The sequence below is a fragment of the Electrophorus electricus genome, chromosome 18 (genome assembly GCF_041902795.1).
Source record: "Electrophorus electricus isolate QZ-2024a chromosome 18, ASM4190279v1, whole genome shotgun sequence".
NCBI lineage: Eukaryota > Metazoa > Chordata > Actinopteri > Gymnotiformes > Gymnotidae > Electrophorus > Electrophorus electricus.
The window spans coordinates 4,246,242-4,271,101 of NC_137514.1; the positions used below are offsets into that span (position 1 = coordinate 4,246,242).

General features: G+C 42.6%; 4 long non-coding RNA genes across 5 annotated transcripts in view; all 4 read right to left on the reverse strand.

Moving 5' to 3' along the window:
- Positions 1-1,056: 1,056 nt before the first annotated feature.
- LOC118242622 (uncharacterized) lies at positions 1,057-5,525 on the reverse strand. The gene is made up of 4 exons (XR_004776943.2): positions 5,394-5,525; positions 2,349-2,408; positions 1,985-2,107; positions 1,057-1,858 (listed from the first exon to the last, which is right to left on the reverse strand). It is a non-coding gene; the product is annotated as an uncharacterized LOC118242622 (long non-coding RNA).
- A 2,867-nt stretch (positions 5,526-8,392) lies between these two features.
- On the reverse strand, positions 8,393-12,847 carry LOC145652139 (uncharacterized). Its single transcript, XR_014118356.1, has 4 exons — positions 12,716-12,847; positions 9,685-9,744; positions 9,321-9,443; positions 8,393-9,194 (listed from the first exon to the last, which is right to left on the reverse strand). It is a non-coding gene; the product is annotated as an uncharacterized LOC145652139 (long non-coding RNA).
- A 2,839-nt stretch (positions 12,848-15,686) lies between these two features.
- LOC145652137 (uncharacterized) lies at positions 15,687-20,086 on the reverse strand. Its single transcript, XR_014118353.1, has 4 exons — positions 20,010-20,086; positions 16,979-17,038; positions 16,615-16,737; positions 15,687-16,488 (listed from the first exon to the last, which is right to left on the reverse strand). It is a non-coding gene; the product is annotated as an uncharacterized LOC145652137 (long non-coding RNA).
- Positions 20,087-22,978: 2,892 nt separating this feature from the next.
- Positions 22,979-24,860, reverse strand: part of LOC145643347 (uncharacterized) — a 31,671-nt gene continuing 29,789 nt past the window's right edge. For both annotated transcript variants that reach the window (XR_014118275.1, XR_014118274.1), the window contains exons 2-4: positions 24,271-24,330; positions 23,907-24,029; positions 22,979-23,780 (exon numbers count right to left, since the gene is read on the reverse strand). This is a non-coding gene — a long non-coding RNA (uncharacterized LOC145643347). The remainder of the gene's footprint in view (positions 23,781-23,906; positions 24,030-24,270; positions 24,331-24,860) is intronic.

Below are 24,860 nucleotides of genomic sequence, written 5' to 3' on the forward strand. Positions count from 1 at the left end.
AATAAATTATCACTTGAGCCTTATAAAGACATAATACAAAAAAATGTATGTAAGCTATTATAGCATTCCAGATAAGTTACTTCCAACTATACTTCCGTGACGGCCCAAGTGCTGCAGAGCAAGGAGCAGGACACACAAACTCCCTTGATGGAGACAGATGTTTATTTGCACAAAGACGAATAACACAAACAGTGGCACTCACACAAAACAGGTACAGTGAACATGGGCAACGTAGAACATAGCTCACAAACATAATGTGGAAAACGAACGCACACAGACCATCAACGTACACAGTACACAAGAACACTCCTACATTGTGCATCCCATGATGTTCAGAGGAGAGCCCAGAGGCGTGGCTACGACATTCAGCAGCGACAACATCCTCGGAGGGAACCAGCCTGTACACACAAAATATCGTGCCCACATGCACCATGGGTCCACACAACAATGAGTAGATGTGCCTGTAAGTCAACAAAAAGTGCTTAGACGCAGTGCCCGTTGGAAGGGCAGGCACTGGACACGTGTCCTTGGACCTTCAGGACACGCAGAGGGACACATTCGCCCTGGGTCCGGACACGCTGCCACACACTACAGCCCACCTGTCGCCAGCCACCCAGGGAGAGCCTCTGAGGCAGTCCTCCTCCAGGGCTTTAGGCGAACCCTTCCAGTGATCATGGCCTGTACTCAGGAGCGGGAGAAAACAGGCTATTTGATTTCTAGCCATGGACCTAGCCGACTCTACCAGACCACCTACGTTGCAGTTCCATTGGAGCCCTTTGGTTCTCCATGGTCCCAAGAAATTCCAGGGGGTGTTCCCCTCCTTGGCTGGAGCGGGTTCTCTCCTGCTCCTCTGGTCTGGCCATGAGCTCCGCTTGCGGTCCTCCTCCCAATATCCAGGGATCCAAGCAGCAGCTCGGGATGTCGGCAATAGGAGCCTCTTGCCCATTTCCCCATGAGAAGTCCGTTTAATGACGAGAGAGTAGGCGTCCTGTGGCAGTCAGTCTTTCTGTGATGGCCCGAGTGCCACAGGGCAAGGAGTAGGACACACAGACTCCCTCAACAGAGACAGATATTTATTTAGACACACACAGATAATGCAAACAGTGGCATTCACATAGAACAGGCAAGGTGAACATGGGCAACGTAGAACATAGCTCACAAACATAACGTGGAACTCGAACGTACACGGAACAGGATCAAGAGCAAAGACCGACAAAGATGCACATTCCCACAGCAGTTTACATACACACAGACATTACTACAACTACCTAGCGCAGATGTGCGCTAACAAGGAAGGCGTGGTTACAAATAGGACAGTGAATGCCTACTGCACATAGCGGGCCGTACCATGTGAACAGTGGGAAGGGGAGCATTCCCTGCCAAACTCTATACAATCATCACGCAATTGATTTCTAAGTCCACAGCAACAGGTCATAGGTTTGTTCTGTCAGGCTGTTTGGAGAAACTTATTTTACAGTTATTTACAGATATTTTACTATCCCTGTGATACTGTGTGCACTGTCTGGATGCATGACTGTATGCATGTTTCCTAGTGTTTGATTACCCTTAATAAATCCTGATGTATGAAGTAAACCCCAGCTGAGAAGTGCAGTAAGTTTCTGTGGTACCAATTATCATGGTCCCCATGCATGTCTTATCAGACCTCCTGTAAACCAAATCCCAATTCCTGTGAGCAGTCCAGGAGTGAACCCATTCCATCCACTCACAAAATAGCCCATCAGAAGCCCAATAACCACACACCCGCCAAACTCCATTCTCTCCTGGATAATCCGTTGCTTGTCCTCACTGCTCCACAGCTGACGGAAGCGCTGCCTGTCTTCAACCTCATTGTTAAATGCTGCAGAAGAAAGGAAGAGAGCATTTTCTTTACCGAGTCGGACTGCGCATTAACTCTTGCTGCTGTGTTTCAGAAAGAGCGCTCCTGACACCGCAGTATGATTAACATGATTCTTTTCTTGTTCACCCACAGCATGGAGATACGCAGCAGAACCGTGTCTATCTTTCATCTTCCTCTCAAATGCTTGGAGCTGTTGTTGGACATCTTTATTGAATCTGCTTTGTAACCCATTCAGTTCCTCTCCGGTGCCTATAGATAAACCTTATTTATCCAGTTGTAGGATATCTTACATCTAAACAGTTCTGTAGCCCCATAACTCAAGGTTGAGTCCAAATTTTAAAACAGTTTAAATATACAAAAGTCTCAGAAAACAGGGCAAAGCATTCACCTTCTCAAATAACTGAAATAATTCAACAAGAGATACACTGGTTGTGCAGACAAAACAATTATACCTTGGCTGCACAACCAGATAAACATTTTTTCCACCTACCCATTGGTTGGAGGAACCCAGGCACACTTGGTTTCTTTTCCGTGTGTTGTGTAGAATGCTCTGCATGATGTACAACAGTTATAGAGTGAACAGTCTGTTTCTGAGCTATAATGCACACATGTGCATGTTCAACTTAATTCCTGAACATTTTATGAACCTCAGCACATGTAAAATATGGTTTAAAACAGGAGAATTAAAGAACATAACAGATGATGACCTTCAAAATATGGATGAATATCTGGAAAAAAACGAATACTGAATGAAACAAATATGTTGAATGTGTTTAATAAAATTAGGTTTCAATCAATATTCTCAAGGTTTTATTTTATATACACTGCCTGGCCAAAAAAAAAAGTCACACTCTAATATTTAATTGGACCACCTTTAGCTTTGATTACGGCACGCATTCGCTGTGGCATAGTTTCCACAAGCTTCTGCAATGTCACAACATTTATTTCTGTCCAGAGTTGCATTAATTTTTCCCCAAGATCTTGAATTGATGATGGGAGGTTTGGACCACTGCACAAAGTCTTCTCCAGCACATCCCAAAGATTCTCAATGGGGTTCAGGTCTGGACTCTGTGGTGGCCAATCCATGTGTGAAAATGATGTCTCATGCTCTCTGAACCACTCTTTCACAATTAGAGCCCAATGAATCCTGGCATTGTCATCTTGGAAAATGCCCATTCCATCAGGGAAGAAAAAATCCATTGATGGAATAACCTGGTCGTTCAGTATATTCAGGTAGTCAGCTGACCTCATTCTTTGGGCACATAATGTTGCTGAACCTAGACCTGGCCAACTGCAGCAACTCCAGATCATAGCACTGCCCCCACAGGCTTGTAGGGTAGGCACTAGGCATGATGGGTGCATCACTTCAGCTGCCTCTCTTCTTACCCTAATGAGTCCATCACTCTGGAACAGGGTAAATCTGGACTCATCAGACCACATGACCTTCTTCCATTGCTGCAGAGTCCAATCTTTATGCTCCCTAGCAAATTAAAGCCATTTTTGACATTTTGTAGCCTCACTGACAAGTGGTTTTCTTAAGGCTACACAGCTGTTTAGTCCCAATCCCTCAAGTTCCCTTTGCATGGTGCATGTGGAAGTGCTCTTACTTTCACTATTAAACATATCCCTGACTTCTACTGTTGTTTTTCAATGACTTGATTTCACCACACGTTTAAGTGATCACTAATCACGATCATTCAAGATTTTTTTCCGACCACTTTCCTTCCTCAAAGATGATGTTTCCCCACTGTTCTTCCACTTTTTAACAATGCGTTGGACAGTTCTTAACCTGATTTTAGTAGTTTCAGCAATCTCCTTAGATGTTTTCTCTGCATGATGCATGCTAATAATTTGACCTTTCTGAAACAGATTAACATCTTTTCCACGACCACAGGATGTGTCTTTCGACATGGTTGTTTAACAAATGAGAAGCTACTCACTGCATCAGTTAGGGTTAAATTATCCAATTGGAGGGTCTTACCTATTTGTTTAGTTAAATCCAGTATTGGTGATCTTTTCTTTTTTTTTTTGGCCAGGCAGTGTATGTGTTTCATTATTGTAAGGTTTTCATTTATCATATTCAGATATATTTGACTATACAGGTTTTCTTCAGCATCTCTCATATTTTTCCACCTTGTTTTTCAGGGTACTCCCAAAAGCAGTGCTGTAGTCACCACCCACAGACAGAGCACTGTGCTACACAGAATATCTACTGAGTAGGCTCCATCTAGGAAATCTTTATTTAAAATGCAGAAATGATCAGTTTTTCTATAAAAGATTGGTACTTTAGGTGTAAAAAAAAACAACAACATAATTTATAATGTCACATCTCCCACCGCTGCTGACAACACACTGTCTTTGTTCTCAATTAATAATTGTGTTTAAGCAGCCTACACTCTTGATTTATTGACGATGATACAATAGGTTAATTAATGATTATTTATCTAATCTCCTTTTTTGCTAGTAAGACATCGTGTTTTAACATTTTGTGGGGGTTTTTACCAACTCTTTAATTATCCCCTTGCTTTTCTGTGTGGTATTTCTTGATTCTCTGGTTTCTGACTGTTCTCTAGATGTCCTCTCTGTACTGGTTGCTTTGCTTTCTGGTTTTAACTTTGGTCAGTTCCGACTATGTCTGTGACCGCTCTAATCATGCAAGTAAAAACCAGTCACGTTGTTTTCACAACATAACAACAACAACTAAAAACACAAGAGCAGGTTTGTGCCGCTGTGCCGGCTTACACACTGTCTATACCCTGTCTACATATAGCCCAAAGAAGTTGTTCCTGTCAGTCAGGGATGATGTGCTACTAGTGAAACACAAGAGCAGGTTTGTGCTGCTGTGCCTGCTTCACCGCTTTGTGCCATTCCCCTTCCTAATGCAGTAGCTACCTCCCATAACATTGTCAAAATATGTTCTGTGGTCTGTTTGATGCCCGATTTATGGGTTTAGGGGCTGTTCATGTCTCCTAATACATTCCTGATTATAGTCTTATAAAAACCCCATCCCTACGTATCTTATTTGTCGGTTTTTGTTTCCCCCTACACTGCCTTTCCCGTTAATGTTTACCCGCTATTGCTCTCTGTCTTTGATTTTGTTCAGTGTTTGTTCATTGAAACTAAGTGTTTCTTTATTCTATTTGTCACGATCGTTATGGTTTCCCTCGTAAATTTCGTTTCACGTAAAATGCAAGGCGTCGGCACTTCGTACGTGTGTTCGCCCTCGCTCATCACCCCTTCCGCGCTACAAACGCTATATTTTTCAAGGGATTTATTTTCACGTGAATATTTTAATTCTTCAGAATATAGAATACTTCACCGTTCTGCCTTGTTCCATTACCAAATGAGTCTCAAGGTGTGACTTTCTAACATGAATAATTCCAAGACATCCACTGAATTCTAAGAGCCTGAGTGAACATTTATTATGTGGATATGAAAGATTATGAAATATTTAGCTTAATGTTACAGATGCACTATATATTAGTCAAGCCCGAACTGAACTCATGTTTCACAGTATAATTGTTTGAGTACTTACCTTGACAGTACTGCCTACAATGTGCACCAGAACACTTTTCGAGGAAAGTGAAAGCTCAAGGACTGTGTATCTTTATATGCCTATATTGCCATGCACATCACAAGGAACAAACGTTAAAAAGGGAGGAGTCCGTCCTTTCACAATATTTTTCACCATATGTCAAAATACTGTGCAAAAAATGTTTAGGTTCCTAAGGAATAAGCTGTTTATAAGCTATTTACTTGAGCTTTGATTACTGGAATGTAAAACAGTATATAACATACATATATAAACAAAGCACTAGAGGCGCTAGAAGCGCTAGAGGACTTGTCCTATGGACTCAAAGAGGGAGAGAGTAAACAAGAGATAAGTGAGTGAGGTTATGATTAATAGACTGTTGAATAGTATCAAGGGAGGGCTTGTGTGCTGGAGTAAGATGTGGATATGTGTAACGTTGGAGAGGTGATGAGCGAACACACTTGCAACGGGCCGGCGCCTTGGATGTTATGAAGAACAGAATTAACAGAAGAAGCCATAATGTGAACAACAGGCAGGCAGGATAGAATAAATGAACAATACATTTAATAACAGAAACAGACCAGCACAGAACAAAACAGAACACACAGGTTAACATAAGAATAACAGGCTAACAAGGTGAGTACATGAACTGGGTAAAAGGGGCGTAAACACTTAGGGAAGACTAAGAAAGAATAACGATGAGGACTATAACTAGAGCTAGCAGGGAATACACAGAACTGGGTTATGTATGATCAAAAAAAAAACCACAGGTAAGTAGAACTAAAAAGGAAAACCAGACAACACTTGTATATATGAACAGGGGAAGAGAAACCTAAACGAAGCGAAGAGACGAGAGAACACTGAACAGGAAAAGAGAGCGGAATAAGTTAGACGAATAATCATGGGACAAACAACTTAGACTAAAACACAGAGAGAAAGTATTACATACAGCAGAGAACTGGTGAACATGAATAGGGAAAGTAACATAGACAGAGAGGGTAACGAAACATGGAGCGAGGGAAGAAAGTACAGAGAAACAAGGAACGAGGAACAAGAATCTAGCGAGATATACCAAAACAATGACCAACAAACGAGTCGCAGGAACAAGGTTTACATAGGATCACAATCAGGGACAAACTAGGAACAGCTAGAGATAAAGAGGAGGAGACAGGGAACCATAGAGATTGACGAAAACCCAGAAGTGACTAGGTTGCCAGGGAAACAGGGAACGCTCAGGTCTGCGGGTGTGACAATGTGTGTGTGTGTGTGTGTGTGTGTGTGTGTGTGTGTGTGTGTGTGTGTGTGTGTGTGTGTGTGTGTGCCCATCAGGCTGGATGCTGACCAAAACCCCTTACTGAAGGTCACACAAACAGCAGGGTGTGAGAACAGGATGGTGAGGAGCAGGTCTGGATGGATGAGCACAGTGGAAGGAGTCCATTAGCTCAGGAACCAGAACCTGGTCAGCTGGCACCCAGCATCTCTCCTGCAGCCATGGGCTTCAAAGTAAAAATATGAAAGGCTAATGATGCTCGGGTGACCTCACTGAGGCACCTTTGGATGGTGTAAGAAATCTCTTCCTTTAAGTAAACGGGATGGTCCGGTCAGACGATGTCCTCTGGCAGTCCAAACTGGTGTAAGAGAAAGTCAGTGGCTCTAACATGGTGTGGAGCTTATGTTATATACATATAAGTACTACTATTATTGCTACTGCCCATACTAATATGTCAAAAAAGTTGAGTTCTTCCACTCTTACTTCTCATTTACAGTGTTTGTACAGCTCAGTCACTTCCAGTCTTCCCAGCACTGACCATCAGAGGTCTCAGTCCCCTCTGACTTTTAATCTCAGTAGTTCCAGGACTGGCCACCAAATGTCACCTGAATAATGAACTTTTGTTACATTGAAAATAAAATGTATCTATAATAATAAATACTCATAATGACAAGTTAATAAATTATCACTTGAGCCTTATAAAGACATAATACAAAAAAATGTATGTAAGCTATTATAGCATTCCAGATAAGTTACTTCCAACTATACTTCCGTGACGGCCCAAGTGCTGCAGAGCAAGGAGCAGGACACACAAACTCCCTTGATGGAGACAGATGTTTATTTGCACAAAGACGAATAACACAAACAGTGGCACTCACACAAAACAGGTACAGTGAACATGGGCAACGTAGAACATAGCTCACAAACATAATGTGGAAAACGAACGCACACAGACCATCAACGTACACAGTACACAAGAACACTCCTACATTGTGCATCCCATGATGTTCAGAGGAGAGCCCAGAGGCGTGGCTACGACATTCAGCAGCGACAACATCCTCGGAGGGAACCAGCCTGTACACACAAAATATCGTGCCCACATGCACCATGGGTCCACACAACAATGAGTAGATGTGCCTGTAAGTCAACAAAAAGTGCTTAGACGCAGTGCCCGTTGGAAGGGCAGGCACTGGACACGTGTCCTTGGACCTTCAGGACACGCAGAGGGACACATTCGCCCTGGGTCCGGACACGCTGCCACACACTACAGCCCACCTGTCGCCAGCCACCCAGGGAGAGCCTCTGAGGCAGTCCTCCTCCAGGGCTTTAGGCGAACCCTTCCAGTGATCATGGCCTGTACTCAGGAGCGGGAGAAAACAGGCTATTTGATTTCTAGCCATGGACCTAGCCGACTCTACCAGACCACCTACGTTGCAGTTCCATTGGAGCCCTTTGGTTCTCCATGGTCCCAAGAAATTCCAGGGGGTGTTCCCCTCCTTGGCTGGAGCGGGTTCTCTCCTGCTCCTCTGGTCTGGCCATGAGCTCCGCTTGCGGTCCTCCTCCCAATATCCAGGGATCCAAGCAGCGGCTCGGGATGTCGGCAATAGGAGCCTCTTGCCCATTTCCCCATGAGAAGTCCATTTAATGACGAGAGAGTAGGCGTCCTGTGGCAGTCAGTCTTTCTGTGATGGCCCGAGTGCCACAGGGCAAGGAGTAGGACACACAGACTCCCTCAACAGAGACAGATATTTATTTAGACACACACAGATAATGCAAACAGTGGCATTCACATAGAACAGGCAAGGTGAACATGGGCAACGTAGAACATAGCTCACAAACATAACGTGGAACTCGAACGTACACGGAACAGGATCAAGAGCAAAGACCGACAAAGATGCACATTCCCACAGCAGTTTACATACACACAGACATTACTACAACTACCTAGCGCAGATGTGCGCTAACAAGGAAGGCGTGGTTACAAATAGGACAGTGAATGCCTACTGCACATAGCGGGCCGTACCATGTGAACAGTGGGAAGGGGAGCATTCCCTGCCAAACTCTATACAATCATCACGCAATTGATTTCTAAGTCCACAGCAACAGGTCATAGGTTTGTTCTGTCAGGCTGTTTGGAGAAACTTATTTTACAGTTATTTACAGATATTTTACTATCCCTGTGATACTGTGTGCACTGTCTGGATGCATGACTGTATGCATGTTTCCTAGTGTTTGATTACCCTTAATAAATCCTGATGTATGAAGTAAACCCCAGCTGAGAAGTGCAGTAAGTTTCTGTGGTACCAATTATCATGGTCCCCATGCATGTCTTATCAGACCTCCTGTAAACCAAATCCCAATTCCTGTGAGCAGTCCAGGAGTGAACCCATTCCATCCACTCACAAAATAGCCCATCAGAAGCCCAATAACCACACACCCGCCAAACTCCATTCTCTCCTGGATAATCCGTTGCTTGTCCTCACTGCTCCACAGCTGACGGAAGCGCTGCCTGTCTTCAACCTCATTGTTAAATGCTGCAGAAGAAAGGAAGAGAGCATTTTCTTTACCGAGTCGGACTGCGCATTAACTCTTGCTGCTGTGTTTCAGAAAGAGCGCTCCTGACACCGCAGTATGATTAACATGATTCTTTTCTTGTTCACCCACAGCATGGAGATACGCAGCAGAACCGTGTCTATCTTTCATCTTCCTCTCAAATGCTTGGAGCTGTTGTTGGACATCTTTATTGAATCTGCTTTGTAACCCATTCAGTTCCTCTCCGGTGCCTATAGATAAACCTTATTTATCCAGTTGTAGGATATCTTACATCTAAACAGTTCTGTAGCCCCATAACTCAAGGTTGAGTCCAAATTTTAAAACAGTTTAAATATACAAAAGTCTCAGAAAACAGGGAAAAGCATTCACCTTCTCAAATAACTGAAATAATTCAACAAGAGATACACTGGTTGTGCAGACAAAACAATTATACCTTGGCTGCACAACCAGATAAACATTTTTTCCACCTACCCATTGGTTGGAGGAACCCAGGCACACTTGGTTTCTTTTCCGTGTGTTGTGTAGAATGCTCTGCATGATGTACAACAGTTATAGAGTGAACAGTCTGTTTCTGAGCTATAATGCACACATGTGCATGTTCAACTTAATTCCTGAACATTTTATGAACCTCAGCACATGTAAAATATGGTTTAAAACAGGAGAATTAAAGAACATAACAGATGATGACCTTCAAAATATGGATGAATATCTGGAAAAAAACGAATACTGAATGAAACAAATATGTTGAATGTGTTTAATAAAATTAGGTTTCAATCAATATTCTCAAGGTTTTATTTTATATACACTGCCTGGCCAAAAAAAAAAGTCACACTCTAATATTTAATTGGACCACCTTTAGCTTTGATTACGGCACGCATTCGCTGTGGCATAGTTTCCACAAGCTTCTGCAATGTCACAACATTTATTTCTGTCCAGAGTTGCATTAATTTTTCCCCAAGATCTTGAATTGATGATGGGAGGTTTGGACCACTGCACAAAGTCTTCTCCAGCACATCCCAAAGATTCTCAATGGGGTTCAGGTCTGGACTCTGTGGTGGCCAATCCATGTGTGAAAATGATGTCTCATGCTCTCTGAACCACTCTTTCACAATTAGAGCCCAATGAATCCTGGCATTGTCATCTTGGAAAAGGGAAGAAAAAATCCATTGATGGAATAACCTGGTCGTTCAGTATATTCAGGTAGTCAGCTGACCTCATTCTTTGGGCACATAATGTTGCTGAACCTAGACCTGGCCAACTGCAGCAACTCCAGATCATAGCACTGCCCCCACAGGCTTGTAGGGTAGGCACTAGGCATGATGGGTGCATCACTTCAGCTGCCTCTCTTCTTACCCTGATGAGTCCATCACTCTGGAACAGGGTAAATCTGGACTCATCAGACCACATGACCTTCTTCCATTGCTGCAGAGTCCAATCTTTATGCTCCCTAGCAAATTAAAGCCATTTTTGACATTTTGTAGCCTCACTGACAAGTGGTTTTCTTAAGGCTACACAGCTGTTTAGTCCCAATCCCTCAAGTTCCCTTTGCATGGTGCATGTGGAAGTGCTCTTACTTTCACTATTAAACATATCCCTGACTTCTACTGTTGTTTTTCAATGACTTGATTTCACCACACGTTTAAGTGATCACTAATCACGATCATTCAAGATTTTTTTCCAACCACTTTCCTTCCTCAAAGATGATGTTTCCCCACTGTTCTTCCACTTTTTAACAATGCGTTGGACAGTTCTTAACCTGATTTTAGTAGTTTCAGCAATCTCCTTAGATGTTTTCTCTGCATGATGCATGCTAATAATTTGACCTTTCTGAAACAGATTAACATCTTTTCCACGACCACAGGATGTGTCTTTCGACATGGTTGTTTAACAAATGAGAAGCTACTCACTGCATCAGTTAGGGTTAAATTATCCAATTGGAGGGTCTTACCTATTTGTTTAGTTAAATCCAGTATTGGTGATCTTTTCTTTTTTTTTTTGGCCAGGCAGTGTATGTGTTTCATTATTGTAAGGTTTTCATTTATCATATTCAGATATATTTGACTATATAAGATTTCTTCAGCATCTCTCACATTTTTCCACCTTGTTTTTCAGGGTACTCCCAAAAGCAGTGCTGTAGTCACCACCCACAGACAGAGCACTGTGCTACACAGAATATCTACTGAGTAGGCTCCATCTAGGAAATCTTTATTTAAAATGCAGAAATGATCAGTGTTTCTATAAAAGATTGGTACTTTAGGTGTAAAAAAAAACAACAACATAATTTATAATGTCACATCTCCCACCGCTGCTGACAACACACTGTCTTTGTTCTCAATTAATAATTGTGTTTAAGCAGCCTACACTCTTGATTTATTGACGATGATACAATAGGTTAATTAATGATTATTTATCTAATCTCCTTTTTTGCTAGTAAGACATCGTGTTTTAACATTTTGTGGGGGTTTTTACCAACTCTTTAATTATCCCCTTGCTTTTCTGTGTGGTATTTCTTGATTCTCTGGTTTTTGACTGTTCTCTAGATGTCCTCTCTGTACTGGTTGCTTTGCTTTCTGGTTTTAACTTTGGTCAGTTCCGACTATGTCTGTGACCGCTCTAATCATGCAAGTAAAAACCAGTCACGTTGTTTTCACAACATAACAACAACAACTAAAAACACAAGAGCAGGTTTGTGCCGCTGTGCCGGCTTACACACTGTCTATACCCTGTCTACATATAGCCCAAAGAAGTTGTTCCTGTCAGTCAGGGATGATGTGCTACTAGTGAAACACAAGAGCAGGTTTGTGCTGCTGTGCCTGCTTCACCGCTTTGTGCCATTCCCCTTCCTAATGCAGTAGCTACCTCCCATAACATTGTCAAAATATGTTCTGTGGTCTGTTTGATGCCCGATTTATGGGTTTAGGGGCTGTTCATGTCTCCTAATACATTCCTGATTATAGTCTTATAAAAACCCCATCCCTACGTATCTTATTTGTCGGTTTTTGTTTCCCCCTACACTGCCTTTCCCGTTAATGTTTACCCGCTATTGCTCTCTGTCTTTGATTTTGTTCAGTGTTTGTTCATTGAAACTAAGTGTTTCTTTATTCTATTTGTCACGATCGTTATGGTTTCCCTCGTAAATTTCGTTTCACGTAAAATGCAAGGCGTCGGCACTTCGTACGTGTGTTCGCCCTCGCTCATCACCCCTTCCGCGCTACAAACGCTATATTTTTCAAGGGATTTATTTTCACGTGAATATTTTAATTCTTCAGAATATAGAATACTTCACCGTTCTGCCTTGTTCCATTACCAAATGAGTCTCAAGGTGTGACTTTCTAACATGAATAATTCCAAGACATCCACTGAATTCTAAGAGCCTGAGTGAACATTTATTATGTGGATATGAAAGATTATGAAATATTTAGCTTAATGTTACAGATGCACTATATATTAGTCAAGCCCGAACTGAACTCATGTTTCACAGTATAATTGTTTGAGTACTTACCTTGACAGTACTGCCTACAATGTGCACCAGAACACTTTTCGAGGAAAGTGAAAGCTCAAGGACTGTGTATCTTTATATGCCTATATTGCCATGCACATCACAAGGAACAAACGTTAAAAAGGGAGGAGTCCGTCCTTTCACAATATTTTTCACCATATGTCAAAATACTGTGCAAAAAATGTTTAGGTTCCTAAGGAATAAGCTGTTTATAAGCTATTTACTTGAGCTTTGATTACTGGAATGTAAAACAGTATATAACATACATATATAAACAAAGCACTAGAGGCGCTAGAAGCGCTAGAGGACTTGTCCTATGGACTCAAAGAGGGAGAGAGTAAACAAGAGATAAGTGAGTGAGGTTATGATTAATAGACTGTTGAATAGTATCAAGGGAGGGCTTGTGTGCTGGAGTAAGATGTGGATATGTGTAACGTTGGAGAGGTGATGAGCGAACACACTTGCAACGGGCCGGCGCCTTGGATGTTATGAAGAACAGAATTAACAGAAGAAGCCATAATGTGAACAACAGGCAGGCAGGATAGAATAAATGAACAATACATTTAATAACAGAAACAGACCAGCACAGAACAAAACAGAACACACAGGTTAACATAAGAATAACAGGCTAACAAGGTGAGTACATGAACTGGGTAAAAGGGGCGTAAACACTTAGGGAAGACTAAGAAAGAATAACGATGAGGACTATAACTAGAGCTAGCAGGGAATACACAGAACTGGGTTATGTATGATCAAAAAAAAAACCACAGGTAAGTAGAACTAAAAAGGAAAACCAGACAACACTTGTATATATGAACAGGGGAAGAGAAACCTAAACGAAGCGAAGAGACGAGAGAACACTGAACAGGAAAAGAGAGCGGAATAAGTTAGACGAATAATCATGGGACAAACAACTTAGACTAAAACACAGAGAGAAAGTATTACATACAGCAGAGAACTGGTGAACATGAATAGGGAAAGTAACATAGACAGAGAGGGTAACGAAACATGGAGCGAGGGAAGAAAGTACAGAGAAACAAGGAACGAGGAACAAGAATCTAGCGAGATATACCAAAACAATGACCAACAAACGAGTCGCAGGAACAAGGTTTACATAGGATCACAATCAGGGACAAACTAGGAACAGCTAGAGATAAAGAGGAGGAGACAGGGAACCATAGAGATTGACGAAAACCCAGAAGTGACTAGGTTGCCAGGGAAACAGGGAACGCTCAGGTCTGCGGGTGTGACAATGTGTGTGTGTGTGTGTGTGTGTGTGTGTGTGTGTGTGTGCCCATCAGGCTGGATGCTGACCAAAACCCCTTACTGAAGGTCACACAAACAGCAGGGTGTGAGAACAGGATGGTGAGGAGCAGGTCTGGATGGATGAGCACAGTGGAAGGAGTCCATTAGCTCAGGAACCAGAACCTGGTCAGCTGGCACCCAGCATCTCTCCTGCAGCCATGGGCTTCAAAGTAAAAATATGAAAGGCTAATGATGCTCGGGTGACCTCACTGAGGCACCTTTGGATGGTGTAAGAAATCTCTTCCTTTAAGTAAACGGGATGGTCCGGTCAGACGATGTCCTCTGGCAGTCCAAACTGGTGTAAGAGAAAGTCAGTGGCTCTAACATGGTGTGGAGCTTATGTTATATACATATAAGTACTACTATTATTGCTACTGCCCATACTAATATGTCAAAAAAGTTGAGTTCTTCCACTCTTACTTCTCATTTACAGTGTTTGTACAGCTCAGTCACTTCCAGTCTTCCCAGCACTGACCATCAGAGGTCTCAGTCCCCTCTGACTTTTAATCTCAGTAGTTCCAGGACTGGCCACCAAATGTCACCTGAATAATGAACTTTTGTTACATTGAAAATAAAATGTATCTATAATAATAAATACTCATAATGACAAGTTAATAAATTATCACTTGAGCCTTATAAAGACATAATACAAAAAAATGTATGTAAGCTATTATAGCATTCCAGATAAGTTACTTCCAACTATACTTCCGTGACGGCCCAAGTGCTGCAGAGCAAGGAGCAGGACACACAAACTCCCTTGATGGAGACAGATGTTTATTTGCACAAAGACGAATAACACAAACAGTGGCACTCACACAAAACAGGTACAGTGAACATGGGCAACGTAGAACATAGCTCACAAACATAATGTGGAAAACGAACGCACACAGACCATCAACGTACACAGTACACAAGAACACTCCTACATTGTGCATCCCATGATGTTCAGAGGAGAGCCCAGAGGCGTGGCTACGACATTCAGCAGCGACAACATCCTCGGAGGGAACCAGCCTGTACACACAAAATATCGTGCCCACATGCACCATGGGTCCACACAACAATGAGTAGATGTGCCTGTAAGTCAACAAAAAGTGCTTAGACGCAGTGCCCGTTGGAAGGGCAGGCACTGGACACGTGTCCTTGGACCTTCAGGACACGCAGAGGGACACATTCGCCCTGGGTCCGGACACGCTGCCACACACTACAGCCCACCTGTCGCCAGCCACCCAGGGAGAGCCTCTGAGGCAGTCCTCCTCCAGGGCTTTAGGCGAACCCTTCCAGTGATCATGGCCTGTACTCAGGAGCGGGAGAAAACAGGCTATTTGATTTCTAGCCATGGACCTAGCCGACTCTACCAGACCACCTACGTTGCAGTTCCATTGGAGCCCTTTGGTTCTCCATGGTCCCAAGAAATTCCAGGGGGTGTTCCCCTCCTTGGCTGGAGCGGGTTCTCTCCTGCTCCTCTGGTCTGGCCATGAGCTCCGCTTGCGGTCCTCCTCCCAATATCCAGGGATCCAAGCAGCGGCTCGGGATGTCGGCAATAGGAGCCTCTTGCCCATTTCCCCATGAGAAGTCCATTTAATGACGAGAGAGTAGGCGTCCTGTGGCAGTCAGTCTTTCTGTGATGGCCCGAGTGCCACAGGGCAAGGAGTAGGACACACAGACTCCCTCAACAGAGACAGATATTTATTTAGACACACACAGATAATGCAAACAGTGGCATTCACATAGAACAGGCAAGGTGAACATGGGCAACGTAGAACATGGCTCACAAACATAACGTGGAACTCGAACGTACACGGAACAGGATCAAGAGCAAAGACCGACAAAGATGCACATTCCCACAGCAGTTTACATACACACAGACATTACTACAACTACCTAGCGCAGATGTGCGCTAACAAGGAAGGCGTGGTTACAAATAGGACAGTGAATGCCTACTGCACATAGCGGGCCGTACCATGTGAACAGTGGGAAGGGGAGCATTCCCTGCCAACCTCTATACAATCATCACGCAATGGATTTCTAAGTCCACAGCAACAGGTCATAGGTTTGTTCTGTCAGGCTGTTTGGAGAAACTTATTTTACAGTTATTTACAGATATTTTACTATCCCTGTGATACTGTGTGCACTGTCTGGATGCATGACTGTATGCATGTTTCCTAGTGTTTGATTACCCTTAATAAATCCTGATGTATGAACTAAACCCCAGCTGAGAAGTGCAGTAAGTTTCTGTGGTACCAATTATCATGGTCCCCATGCATGTCTTATCAGACCTCCTGTAAACCAAATCCCAATTCCTGTGAGCAGTCCAGGAGTGAACCCATTCCATCCACTCACAAAATAGCCCATCAGAAGCCCAATAACCACACACCCTCCAAACTCCATTCTCTCCTGGATAATCCGCTGCTTGTCCTCACTCCTCCACAGCTGACGGAAGCGCTGCCTGTCTTCAACCTCATTGTTAAATGCTGCAGAAGAAAGGAAGAGAGCATTTTCTTTACCGAGTCGGACTGCGCATTAACTCTTGCTGCTGTGTTTCAGAAAGAGCTCTCCTGACACCGCAGTATGATTAACATGATTCTTTTCTTGCTCACCCACAGCATGGAGATACGCAGCAGAACCGTGTCTATCTTTCATCTTCCTCTCAAATGCTTGGAGCTGTTGTTGGACATCTTTATTGGATCTGCTTTGTAACCCATTCAGTTCCTCTCCGGTGCCTATAGATAAGCCTTATTTATCCAGTTGTAGGATATCTTACATCTAAACAGTTCTGTAGCCCCATAACTCAAAGTTGAGTCCAAATTTTAAAACAGTTTAAATATACAAAAGTCTCAGAAAACAGGGAAAAGCATTCACCTTCTCAAATAACTGAAATAATTCAACAAGAGATACACTGGTTGTGCAGACAAAACAATTATACCTTGGCTGCACAACCAGATAAACATTTTTTCCACCTACCCATTGGTTGAAGGAACCCAGGCACACTTGGTTTCTTTTCCATGTGTTGTGTAGAATGCTCTGCATGATGTACAACAGTTATAGAGTGAACAGTCTGTTTCTGAGCTATAAGGCACACATGTGCATGTTCAACTTAATTCCTGGACATTTTATGAACCTCAGCACATGTAAAATATGGTTTAAAACAGGAGAATTAAAGAACATAACAGATGATGACCTTCAAAATATGGATGAATATCTGGAAAAAACGAATACTGAATGAAACAAATATGTTGAATGTGTTTAATAAAATTAGGTTTCAATCAATATTCTCAAGGTTTTATTTTATATACACTGCCTGGCCAAAAAAAAAAAGTGACACTCTAATATTTAATTGGACCACCTTTAGCTTTGATTACGGCACGCATTCGCTGTGGCATAGTTTCCACAAGCTTCTGCAATGTCACAACATTTATTTCTGTCCAGAGTTGCATTAATTTTTCCCCAAGATCTTGAATTGATGATGGGAGGTTTGGACCACTGCACAAAGTCTTCTCCAGCACATCCCAAAGATTCTCAATGGGGTTCAGGTCTGGACTCTGTGGTGGCCAATCCATGTGTGAAAATGATGTCTCATGCTCTCTGAACCACTCTTTCACAATTAGAGCCCAATGAATCCTGGCATTGTCATCTTGGAAAAGGGAAGAAAAAATCCATTGATGGAATAACCTGGTCGTTCAGTATATTCAGGTAGTCAGCTGACCTCATTCTTTGGGCACATAATGTTGCTGAACCTAGACCTGGCCAACTGCAGCAACTCCAGATCATAGCACTGCCCCCACAGGCTTGTAGGGTAGGCACTAGGCATGATGGGTGCATCACTTCAGCTGCCTCTCTTCTTACCCTGATGAGTCCATCACTCTGGAACAGGGTAAATCTGGACTCATCAGACCACATGACCTTCTTCCATTGCTGCAGAGTCCAATCTTTATGCTCCCTAGCAAATTAAAGCCATTTTTGACATTTTGTAGCCTCACTGACAAGTGGTTTTCTTAAGGCTACACAGCTGTTTAGTCCCAATCCCTCAAGTTCCCTTTGCATGGTGCATGTGGAAGTGCTCTTACTTTCACTATTAAACATATCCCTGACTTCTACTGTTGTTTTTCAATGACTTGATTTCACCACACGTTTAAGTGATCACTAATCACGATCATTCAAGATTTTTTTCCAACCACTTTCCTTCCTCAAAGATGATGTTTCCCCACTGTTCTTCCACTTTTTAACAATGCGTTGGACAGTTCTTAACCTGATTTTAGTAGTTTCAGCAATCTCCTTAGATGTTTTCTCTGCATGATGCATGCTAATAATTTGACCTTTCTGAAACAGATTAACATCTTTTCCACGACCACAGGATGTGTCTTTCGACATGGTTGTTTAACAAATGAGAAGCTACTCACTGCATCAGTTAGGGTTAAATTATCCAATTGGAGGGTCTTACCTATTTGTTTAGTTAAATCCAGTATTGGTGATCTTTTCTTTTTTTTTTTGGCCAGGCAGTGTATGTGTTTCATTATTGTAAGGTTTTCATTTATCATATTCAGATATATTTGACTATATAAGATTTCTTCAGCATCTCTCACATTTTTCCACCTTGTTTTTCAGGGTACTCCCAAAAGCAGTGCTGTAGTCACCACCCACAGACAGAGCACTGTGCTACACAGAATATCTACTGAGTAGGCTCCATCTAGGAAATCTTTATTTAAAATGCAGAAATGATCAGTGTTTCTATAAAAGATTGGTACTTTAGGTGTAAAAAAAAACAACAACATAATTTATAATGTCACATCTCCCACCGCTGCTGACAACACACTGTCTTTGTTCTCAATTAATAATTGTGTTTAAGCAGCCTACACTCTTGATTTATTGACGATGATACAATAGGTTAATTAATGATTATTTATCTAATCTCCTTTTTTGCTAGTAAGACATCGTGTTTTAACATTTTGTGGGGGTTTTTACCAACTCTTTAATTATCCCCTTGCTTTTCTGTGTGGTATTTCTTGATTCTCTGGTTTTTGACTGTTCTCTAGATGTCCTCTCTGTACTGGTTGCTTTGCTTTCTGGTTTTAACTTTGGTCAGTTCCGACTATGTCTGTGACCGCTCTAATCATGCAAGTAAAAACCAGTCACGTTGTTTTCACAACATAACAACAACAACTAAAAACACAAGAGCAGGTTTGTGCCGCTGTGCCGGCTTACACACTGTCTATACCCTGTCTACATATAGCCCAAAGAAGTTGTTCCTGTCAGTCAGGGATGATGTGCTACTAGTGAAACACAAGAGCAGGTTTGTGCTGCTGTGCCTGCTTCACCGCTTTGTGCCATTCCCCTTCCTAATGCAGTAGCTACCTCCCATAACATTGTCAAAATATGTTCTGTGGTCTGTTTGATGCCCGATTTATGGGTTTAGGGGCTGTTCATGTCTCCTAATACATTCCTGATTATAGTCTTATAAAAACCCCATCCCTACGTATCTTATTTGTCGGTTTTTGTTTCCCCCTACACTGCCTTTCCCGTTAATGTTTACCCGCTATTGCTCTCTGTCTTTGATTTTGTTCAGTGTTTGTTCATTGAAACTAAGTGTTTCTTTATTCTATTTGTCACGATCGTTATGGTTTCCCTCGTAAATTTCGTTTCACGTAAAATGCAAGGCGTCGGCACTTCGTACGTGTGTTCGCCCTCGCTCATCACCCCTTCCGCGCTACAAACGCTATATTTTTCAAGGGATTTATTTTCACGTGAATATTTTAATTCTTGAGAATATAGAATACTTCACCGTTCTGCCTTGTTCCATTACCAAATGAGTCTCAAGGTGTGACTTTCTAACATGAATAATTCCAAGACATCCACTGAATTCTAAGAGCCTGAGTGAACATTTATTATGTGGATATGAAAGATTATGAAATATTTAGCTTAATGTTACAGATGCACTATATATTAGTCAAGCCCGAACTGAACTCATGTTTCACAGTATAATTGTTTGAGTACTTACCTTGACAGTACTGCCTACAATGTGCACCAGAACACTTTTCGAGGAAAGTGAAAGCTCAAGGACTGTGTATCTTTATATTCCTATTTTGCCATGCACATCACAAGGAACAAACGTTAAAAAGGGAGGAGTCCGTCCTTTCACAATATTTTTCACCATATGTCAAAATACTGTGCAAAAAATGTTTAGGTTCCTAAGGAATAAGCTGTTTATAAGCTATTTACTTGAGCTTTGATTACTGGAATGTAAAACAGTATATAACATACATATATAAACAAAGCACTAGAGGCGCTAGAAGCGCTAGAGGACTTGTCCTATGGACTCAAAGAGGGAGAGAGTAAACAAGAGATAAGTGAGTGAGGTTATGATTAATAGACTGTTGAATAGTATCAAGGGAGGGCTTGTGTGCTGGAGTAAGATGTGGATATGTGTAACGTTGGAGAGGTGATGAGCGAACACACTTGCAACGGGCCGGCGCCTTGGATGTTATGAAGAACAGAATTAACAGAAGAAGCCATAATGTGAACAACAGGCAGGCAGGATAGAATAAATGAACAATACATTTAATAACAGAAACAGACCAGCACAGAACAAAACAGAACACACAGGTTAACATAAGAATAACAGGCTAACAAGGTGAGTACATGAACTGGGTAAAAGGGGCGTAAACACTTAGGGAAGACTAAGAAAGAATAACGATGAGGACTATAACTAGAGCTAGCAGGGAATACACAGAACTGGGTTATGTATGATCAAAAAAAAAACCACAGGTAAGTAGAACTAAAAAGGAAAACCAGACAACACTTGTATATATGAACAGGGGAAGAGAAACCTAAACGAAGCGAAGAGACGAGAGAACACTGAACAGGAAAAGAGAGCGGAATAAGTTAGACGAATAATCATGGGACAAACAACTTAGACTAAAACACAGAGAGAAAGTATTACATACAGCAGAGAACTGGTGAACATGAATAGGGAAAGTAACATAGACAGAGAGGGTAACGAAACATGGAGCGAGGGAAGAAAGTACAGAGAAACAAGGAACGAGGAACAAGAATCTAGCGAGATATACCAAAACAATGACCAACAAACGAGTCGCAGGAACAAGGTTTACATAGGATCACAATCAGGGACAAACTAGGAACAGCTAGAGATAAAGAGGAGGAGACAGGGAACCATAGAGATTGACGAAAACCCAGAAGTGACTAGGTTGCCAGGGAAACAGGGAACACTCAGGTCTGCGGGTGTGACAATGTGTGTGTGTGTGTGTGTGTGTGTGTGTGTGTGTGTGCCCATCAGGCTGGATGCTGACCAAAACCCCTTACTGAAGGTCACACAAACAGCAGGGTGTGAGAACAGGATGGTGAGGAGCAGGTCTGGATGGATGAGCACAGTGGAAGGAGTCCATTAGCTCAGGAACCAGAACCTGGTCAGCTGGCACCCAGCATCTCTCCTGCAGCCATGGGCTTCAAAGTAAAAATATGAAAGGCTAATGATGCTCGGGTGACCTCACTGAGGCACCTTTGGATGGTGTAAGAAATCTCTTCCTTTAAGTAAACGGGATGGTCCGGTCAGACGATGTCCTCTGGCAGTCCAAACTGGTGTAAGAGAAAGTCAGTGGCTCTAACATGGTGTGGAGCTTATGTTATATACATATAAGTACTACTATTATTGCTACTGCCCATACTAATATGTCAAAAAAGTTGAGTTCTTCCACTCTTACTTCTCATTTACAGTGTTTGTACAGCTCAGTCACTTCCAGTCTTCCCAGCACTGACCATCAGAGGTCTCAGTCCCCTCTGACTTTTAATCTCAGTAGTTCCAGGACTGGCCACCAAATGTCACCTGAATAATGAACTTTTGTTACATTGAAAATAAAATGTATCTATAATAATAAATACTCATAATGACAAGTTAATAAATTATCACTTGAGCCTTATAAAGACATAATACAAAAAAATGTATGTAAGCTATTATAGCATTCCAGATAAGTTACTTCCAACTATACTTCCGTGACGGCCCAAGTGCTGCAGAGCAAGGAGCAGGACACACAAACTCCCTTGATGGAGACAGATGTTTATTTGCACAAAGACGAATAACACAAACAGTGGCACTCACACAAAACAGGTACAGTGAACATGGGCAACGTAGAACATAGCTCACAAACATAATGTGGAAAACGAACGCACACAGACCATCAACGTACACAGTACACAAGAACACTCCTACATTGTGCATCCCATGATGTTCAGAGGAGAGCCCAGAGGCGTGGCTACGACATTCAGCAGCGACAACATCCTCGGAGGGAACCAGCCTGTACACACAAAATATCGTGCCCACATGCACCATGGGTCCACACAACAATGAGTAGATGTGCCTGTAAGTCAACAAAAAGTGCTTAGACGCAGTGCCCGTTGGAAGGGCAGGCACTGGACACGTGTCCTTGGACCTTCAGGACACGCAGAGGGACACATTCGCCCTGGGTCCGGACACGCTGCCACACACTACAGCCCACCTGTCGCCAGCCACCCAGGGAGAGCCTCTGAGGCAGTCCTCCTCCAGGGCTTTAGGCGAACCCTTCCAGTGATCATGGCCTGTACTCAGGAGCGGGAGAAAACAGGCTATTTGATTTCTAGCCATGGACCTAGCCGACTCTACCAGACCACCTACGTTGCAGTTCCATTGGAGCCCTTTGGTTCTCCATGGTCCCAAGAAATTCCAGGGGGTGTTCCCCTCCTTGGCTGGAGCGGGTTCTCTCCTGCTCCTCTGGTCTAGCCATGAGCTCCGCTTGCGGTCCTCCTCCCAATATCCAGGGATCCAAGCAGCGGCTCGGGATGTCGGCAATAGGAGCCTCTTGCCCATTTCCCCATGAGAAGTCCATTTAATGACGAGAGAGTAGGCGTCCTGTGGCAGTCAGTCTTTCTGTGATGGCCCGAGTGCCACAGGGCAAGGAGTAGGACACACAGACTCCCTCAACAGAGACAGATATTTATTTAGACACACACAGATAATGCAAACAGTGGCATTCACATAGAACAGGCAAGGTGAACATGGGCAACGTAGAACATGGCTCACAAACATAACGTGGAACTCGAACGTACACGGAACAGGATCAAGAGCAAAGACCGACAAAGATGCACATTCCCACAGCAGTTTACATACACACAGACATTACTACAACTACCTAGCGCAGATGTGCGCTAACAAGGAAGGCGTGGTTACAAATAGGACAGTGAATGCCTACTGCACATAGCGGGCCGTACCATGTGAACAGTGGGAAGGGGAGCATTCCCTGCCAACCTCTATACAATCATCACGCAATGGATTTCTAAGTCCACAGCAACAGGTCATAGGTTTGTTCTGTCAGGCTGTTTGGAGAAACTTATTTTACAGTTATTTACAGATATTTTACTATCCCTGTGATACTGTGTGCACTGTCTGGATGCATGACTGTATGCATGTTTCCTAGTGTTTGATTACCCTTAATAAATCCTGATGTATGAAGTAAACCCCAGCTGAGAAGTGCAGTAAGTTTCTGTGGTACCAATTATCATGGTCCCCATGCATGTCTTATCAGACCTCCTGTAAACCAAATCCCAATTCCTGTGAGCAGTCCAGGAGTGAACCCATTCCATCCACTCACAAAATAGCCCATCAGAAGCCCAATAACCACACACCCTCCAAACTCCATTCTCTCCTGGATAATCCGCTGCTTGTCCTCACTCCTCCACAGCTGACGGAAGCGCTGCCTGTCTTCAACCTCATTGTTAAATGCTGCAGAAGAAAGGAAGAGAGCATTTTCTTTACCGAGTCGGACTGCGCATTAACTCTTGCTGCTGTGTTTCAGAAAGAGCTCTCCTGACACCGCAGTATGATTAACATGATTCTTTTCTTGCTCACCCACAGCATGGAGATACGCAGCAGAACCGTGTCTATCTTTCATCTTCCTCTCAAATGCTTGGAGCTGTTGTTGGACATCTTTATTGGATCTGCTTTGTAACCCATTCAGTTCCTCTCCGGTGGCTATAGATAAACCTTATTTATCCAGTTGTAGGATATCTTACATCTAAACAGTTCTGTAGCCCCATAACTCAAAGTTGAGTCCAAATTTTAAAACAGTTTAAATATACAAAAGTCTCAGAAAACAGGGAAAAGCATTCACCTTCTCAAATAACTGAAATAATTCAACAAGAGATACACTGGTTGTGCAGACAAAACAATTATACCTTGGCTGCACAACCAGATAAACATTTTTTCCACCTACCCATTGGTTGAAGGAACCCAGGCACACTTGGTTTCTTTTCCATGTGTTGTGTAGAATGCTCTGCATGATGTACAACAGTTATAGAGTGAACAGTCTGTTTCTGAGCTATAAGGCACACATGTGCATGTTCAACTTAATTCCTGGACATTTTATGAACCTCAGCACATGTAAAATATGGTTTAAAACAGGAGAATTAAAGAACATAACAGATGATGACCTTCAAAATATGGATGAATATCTGGAAAAAACGAATACTGAATGAAACAAATATGTTGAATGTGTTTAATAAAATTAGGTTTCAATCAATATTCTCAAGGTTTTATTTTATATACACTGCCTGGCCAAAAAAAAAAAGTGACACTCTAATATTTAATTGGACCACCTTTAGCTTTGATTACGGCACGCATTCGCTGTGGCATAGTTTCCACAAGCTTCTGCAATGTCACAACATTTATTTCTGTCCAGAGTTGCATTAATTTTTCCCCAAGATCTTGAATTGATGATGGGAGGTTTGGACCACTGCACAAAGTCTTCTCCAGCACATCCCAAAGATTCTCAATGGGGTTCAGGTCTGGACTCTGTGGTGGCCA